At 41.0% G+C, this 6000-nt stretch overlaps 1 protein-coding gene across 1 annotated transcript in view; it reads left to right on the top strand.

The window, feature by feature from the left end:
• Nucleotides 1–1129: 1129 nt before the first annotated feature.
• The window catches only part of pde4d (phosphodiesterase 4D, cAMP-specific), a 225966-nt gene continuing 221095 nt past the window's right edge, over nt 1130–6000 (top strand). Inside the window, exon 1 of the mRNA XM_058071076.2 lies at nt 1130–1196. The gene's annotated coding sequence lies outside the window, so the exon portion shown is untranslated. The remainder of the gene's footprint in view (nt 1197–6000) is intronic.

Here is a 6000-nt window from a genome sequence, read left to right as displayed (position 1 = left end):
AGGGTGCCGGGGGTGCTGGAGCCTATCCCAGCTGTCTTCGGGCGAGAGGCGGGGTACACCCTGGACTGGTGGCCAGCCAATCACAGGGCACATATATAGACAAACAACCATTCACACTCACATTCATACCTATGGACAATTTGGAGTCGCCAATTAACTGAGCATGTTTTTTTTTGGAATGTGGGAGGGAACCGGAGTACCCGGAGAAAACACACGCATGCAACATGCAAACCTCACACAGAGATGGCCGAGGGTGGAATTGAACCCTGGTCTCGCTAGCTTTGAGGTCTGCGTGCTAACTTTTACAGATAAAATTAGACAAATAATTCAAGGAAAACTATAAGCATAAAATAGTTCATTCATTCATTTTCTACCGCTTTTTCCTCACGAGGGTCGCGGGGGGTGCTGGAGCCTATCCCAGCTGTCTTTGGGCGAGAGGCGGGGTACACCCTGGACTGGTCGCCAGCCAATCACAGGGCACATATAGACAAACAACCATTCACACTCACATTCATACCTATGGACAATTTGGAGTCACCAATTAACCTAGCATGTTTTTGGAATTTGGAATGTGGGAGTAAACCGGAGTACCCGGAGAAAACCCACGCGTGCACGGGGAGAACATGCAAACTCCACACAGAGATGGCCGAGGGTGGGAATTGAACCCTGGTCTCCTAGCTGTGAGGTCTGCGTGCTAACCACTAGACCGCCATGTCTGTACTGTAGTACATGCTTGACAGTAAAGTTCATAAAGGTTTCATGACAGTCGTACTTTGACCTAGGACCAGATGATTCCTTAAAGTTTTATTGGTCAATCATTTTTTTTGCACTTTTCTCCTTTTTCACCCACACATGTCCCAATTAAATCACTCATTTTGTCCCTTATTGCCGCATGCTTGCTCTTCATCGTTTCTTCCGTTCCATGCACTAACTTTCCTTCACCATGGGAATTTTTGCAGCACGAGGACAGAATGGATGGATGGATGGATGGAGGGAGGGGGGCGGAGGCCCGTCCCTGAGTGGGCAGACCATTGGCTGAGTGGCAGGAATCACTGTTGACGTCACTGACTGTGTGGCTGGCAGCTCACAGCAAAGAGTTCCCCCTCTGCTTTCCTTCCTCCATCAGTAAGCAGCAGAGTGGTGATGCATGCTGCTTTGTTTTAGTTCTAACTGACTGGGAGACGCTGGACACACCAGTAAGTTATCTTTTATTACGGATAGTGTGATGTTTTGCTGACTTTGTGCACCAAGTCTGCATGAGGGATGGAAGAGTAGCAGCAGGAGGAGGACACTGCAGCTGCAATGCTTCACTTTGACTAAAGAGCTCAAGGACTCACTCCACCTCCTCTACTCGAAATTTGTGTGACTTTCAGGGGTCACGCTCTATGATCTACCGAAGTATAAAATAAAGCTAAAAAGGGGGTTTCATCATTAGCAAAAATTGGCATGTTGTGGATGGATATGTGTGTGTTTGCACGTTTCACAGTTTCTTTTCTTTAACCACGCAGCTCTTACAACGGGCGCTCGTATTTCCATGCTCATCAAACTGGTTGTAAAGTATACACATATATATGCCGCCTATCGTGGTGAGCCGCATGTCAACTCATGCAAATAGACACTCCTCTCAGCCTTGTACTACTGCTGGTGGCGGTACACAAAGTCCATTGTATCACCTGTGCATCATCACCTGCTCGTGAACTTGTGGCATCTTTTGCATCTATTGTGGAGAAGCATCACCACAGCTCAACACCGGGCTGGTCATAAGATGAGTCCGGTACTCAATCATTGATGCTTTGTTTGTGAAACGGTCATGGCATACAAAGTTATGATGTTTGAAAGCAGTCTTTTTCTATCAACCGCTAGCTATCCGCTATTCACCTGGCAACCCTACCACAAACAATGGTGACATCATATCCAGGGTCTTTGGCAACACCTTTTCATAATTGGTCCTTAAAAACCAGCAGAGCACTCATCATATGGAAGATCTTTGACAAGCATTTTTTGTAATAGATTCTTGTTATGTAGAGGATCTTTGACTCGTCTTTTTGTAGTTGGTCCTTAACAGCTAGTCTTAATGGATCTTAAAGGATCTTTGACTTTGGTGTTTTTTGGAGTAGGTCCAACAGAGTATTCCTCCCATACAGTAGAGGATCTTTGTCAAGTGTTTTTGTTGCGGATCCTTGTCTTATAGAGGATCTCATATGGAGGATCTTTGACTAGTTTTTTTAGAGTAGCTCCTTGTCATATAGATGATCTTTGACTGGTGCTTTTGCAGTAGATCCTTGTCATATGGAGGATCTTTCACTGGTGCTTTTGTTGTAGATCCTTGTCATATGGAGGATCTTTGACAAGTGTTTTTGTTGCGGATTTTTGTCTTATAGAAGATCTCATATGGAAGATGCGGTATGGCTGCATCATACAGCAGAGAAAGGACAAGGAAAGTTGGCAGTAACGCAATAAAACATAAAAATATATCACTCATTTGGTCTCTAATATGCATGGCCATAAAGAAGCACACATTGTAAATGGCTAAAGCAGCTAGCTTTGCCAACCATTGCACCTGCTGGATATGATGGGGTGCTCTTTCACTCTAAAAACCAAAACATCACACAATGAACTGTAGGTTCTTCTTTTGTCTTTCGTGGTGCTGTGAGGCAATCCGAGTTTGAGTATTGGAATATGTTTGTAAGACTCCCAGGGGACATCATTTACATAAGATGCCACACCCACTGCAGTCCATTAAGATGTGCGGAGATGAAAGCAGCTGTTTGCGTAATGTGTGTATCTTCCACGTTGATCTATAAGACTTGCCTGCGTAAATATTTATGCAACTTTAAGGTATCCAGATGGTCCTCCTTTGCTGGCAATGCAGACCAGGAGAGAGAGATGCAGTGTAGCACTTTGCAGAGGTTAAAGGTCAGGGGCTACATTACAGGAGTGGAGGGGAGGGGGGGTTGTCTTTGGTGCCAACAAAGTTAAATGTCACATATTTCCCTGAGCCACTCTTGCCATTTTATAAGGGAAGACTTAATGGGAAGTGATTTACGTCACTAATTCAATCATGACTGTAATAACACCACATTTGTTTATATTTATTTTATTCCCCTGTCGTCATACACATTCTATTTAAGGCCATTCCATATGGCTGAGACACATTTACTAGCTTGATGCTTATGTAAGCCGATTGTGTCACAGAACATGTGTGTTTCATTTTTAAACTTATTCTAAGGGTCGCGCAAGTGTAAAAATAAGCTAGCTGCTGTAAACAGTGGTGGAGACATTTTTCATTGAGGTCACACCTGACCACACTGTAGCGCTGCCACAATTGCTTTTAGAGCAATTAATAGCTGAGTAGTGTGCCGAGGACGTGCTTTCTGCTCATAATATGGGCATAATATGGAAGTGGATTTTGATCGTCACACTTTTATTGACAGCTCAAACAAAACAAAATAGGCACCTCTCTTCTGCTCTCCCACGGAATGTTATGTGCTGTAGTGAAATGCGCCCAAGTGGAAACAGCGGTTAGGCTGAACTAATGATCTGTACCACAGAGCCACGTTTGCCAAAATTGGCCCCCAGCTCGAGTAACCAAGGATGGCCACGCTGTAGCTGCGCCACAGACTGTTAACAGTCAAATGTAAAAACAGTAAAACACGGAAGTTTAAACTTTATTGATGAAGGTGTAATGCAAAAGAAAGTGATATGTTATGGCCCGAAGTTCATTCTGATGTTTTCCTTTCTCCTTCTCCTCTCTCCTTCTCCTTCCTTACCCTGGACGCCCTGTCATTGTGTTTGTTTGTCTGATGACAAAAAAAATTGAGTCAGTAAAGGTTAAAAATGCTGTCACCGCAGACACTGCAGGGATTTGGGAATGGAAGTGGGGTGGGGGTAATGGAGTATGAGCGGGTTGGGGGCTTTATAATATCTCATGAGAATGATGGTATGTGCTGCACAGTACATCCGGAAGATTGTTTAGCAACTTTTTTTCACAGAACCATGGAAAGTTTTTCCATTCCAACTGTTGACATTGTCAGTGTTTTGGACTGCAGGGAGAGTAGGTGCTAGTCCCCTTTAAGTATGGCCTTATAATCATATACCCAAAAAAACTTTTTCCTTTGTCCTTTTTCCGTTTAAGAGCTCCAGCACCCACATCGATTCATTAAAAAATAAATAAACTAATCACATTATTTAGTGCTTTTACAGATGTAAGAATAAAATGTCCAGCACCCACACATACACTTGAAAATAAAATAAAAATAGAAATAAAAACCCAAATTACAATAATATTTTTGAAAATTCATTACACTTTTAGGTGCATTTTAAAAATAAAAAATACATTCAAAAATATATATTATTAAATAAAATTGTAAAATGACATTTTTAATATTTATTTTATAAATATATTTTAAAAATAAAGCAATATCAAAACTTTTCTAGTCTCTCAAACTTCAAATACACAACCATAAACAGTTTTACCATAATAACTGAAGCTAATTTACATGCACTTACAGAGTCACATTCTGCTTAATGTGGTTATAAATGAGCGGACCGGAAGTTGGTGAGTAATTGCTTAATGCTGACATCTGCTGGACGGATATAGTATTACAGGTTTAAGTTACCACCCAGCTTAAGTTGTGCATCTTACTTTTTTAAAGCTTGATAGTTTCAAATCAGCACAAAATTAAAGTAGCAATTAAATTGTATCACCAGCCATTTTGTAATTATTAGTTTTGCAGCCTGTGTTGCAGTTGTTAATTTCACTGAATTTGGCATTAGTCCGAATACCTCTACTACTTGGCAAATGTTGGCACAAAGTTACTTTTCCCACATGGAACACAAACAGAACAATCCTGATAAACGTAAGTAAAACTATAATTAATCCACTTCATTAACAAACTTTCGGGAAGTTGTCATGGCATCATACTGTGTCGGGTAGCTAACATATTGGCATGGCTAGTGTGGTCTTTGTGATTTTTTTTTTTGCCAGGTGACGTCTTGTGTTAGAGTTTGGACAACGTAACGTCAGGTTATGACACGTTTTTCATCATGGACGGAGCTCACAATAACTTATAAACTGGTCCATCCCAGTGCTCGATTGCTAAGGACCCAGCCTACACTTCGCATAATGCACAGTCATCACTTCACTTCCTTTTTAGCCGAACGTATGTCTGTCTGTCAAGTTATTAAATTGTTGTTTCCTTGCCTTCATTGACATCACAGTGATGATATAGTGTCTTCCCTTAGGGGCCATCCATAATTTTCAACATTTTCACAAGAGTACAAAGAGTACTCTTTTGAGCACCCCCCCCCCCCCCCCCAAAAAAAAGAGTACAATCCCAAATGAAAAATGTTGATAGGTCCATGACCAACTGACCCAATACAGCCAGGAAATTCGAACATATCCAATCCAATCCAATAGTGTTCTCTGGCTGTATTTTGGGACTCTGGTCAATTAGTCACTGCCCATCAACATTGTGTTGAACACGAACAAGATAAAAAATTATATCAAATGTTTGTGAGGAAAGATTTTATAAAAAAAAATATTTAAAAATTTACATCGATGTATTGATTTATATTCCTATGATCCAACTCCCATCTATCTGTGCTCAGCATGTTGCCATTCCAGACAACATATGAATCTAATATCTTTTAAAATGTAAACAATTTGTATCGGACTCGGATACATCGGAAATTCGCTCACAACGAACAGATAAAAAAGAACCAATTTTTCTGTAATGCATTTCCAATAAAAATTCATTGCATATATCGGATTTTTTTTATAACGGATGTCGCCTATTTCGGACAAAATCTCCTGTCCCGTTGCAATTTCCCTCGCATATATCAGATGGCCGCATCGTGGCCTTTGATCCATCTTTGATCCATGTTCACAGCCAAAGCTGAAGATTATAACATCTTTGTATGAATTACAGACAAATCGGTAGAAATGCCTTCTTGTTGCTATTAGCGAGGTTTAGAAACCAAACGATAAATGTAAGTGCA

This window comes from Doryrhamphus excisus, linkage group LG3 (genome assembly GCF_037039965.1).
Source record: "Doryrhamphus excisus strain RoL-2023G ecotype Guam linkage group LG3, RoL_Dexc_Guam_v1.1, whole genome shotgun sequence".
Classification (NCBI taxonomy): Eukaryota; Metazoa; Chordata; class Actinopteri; order Syngnathiformes; family Syngnathidae; genus Doryrhamphus; species Doryrhamphus excisus.
This window is presented reverse-complemented; position numbering and strand designations above follow the sequence as displayed.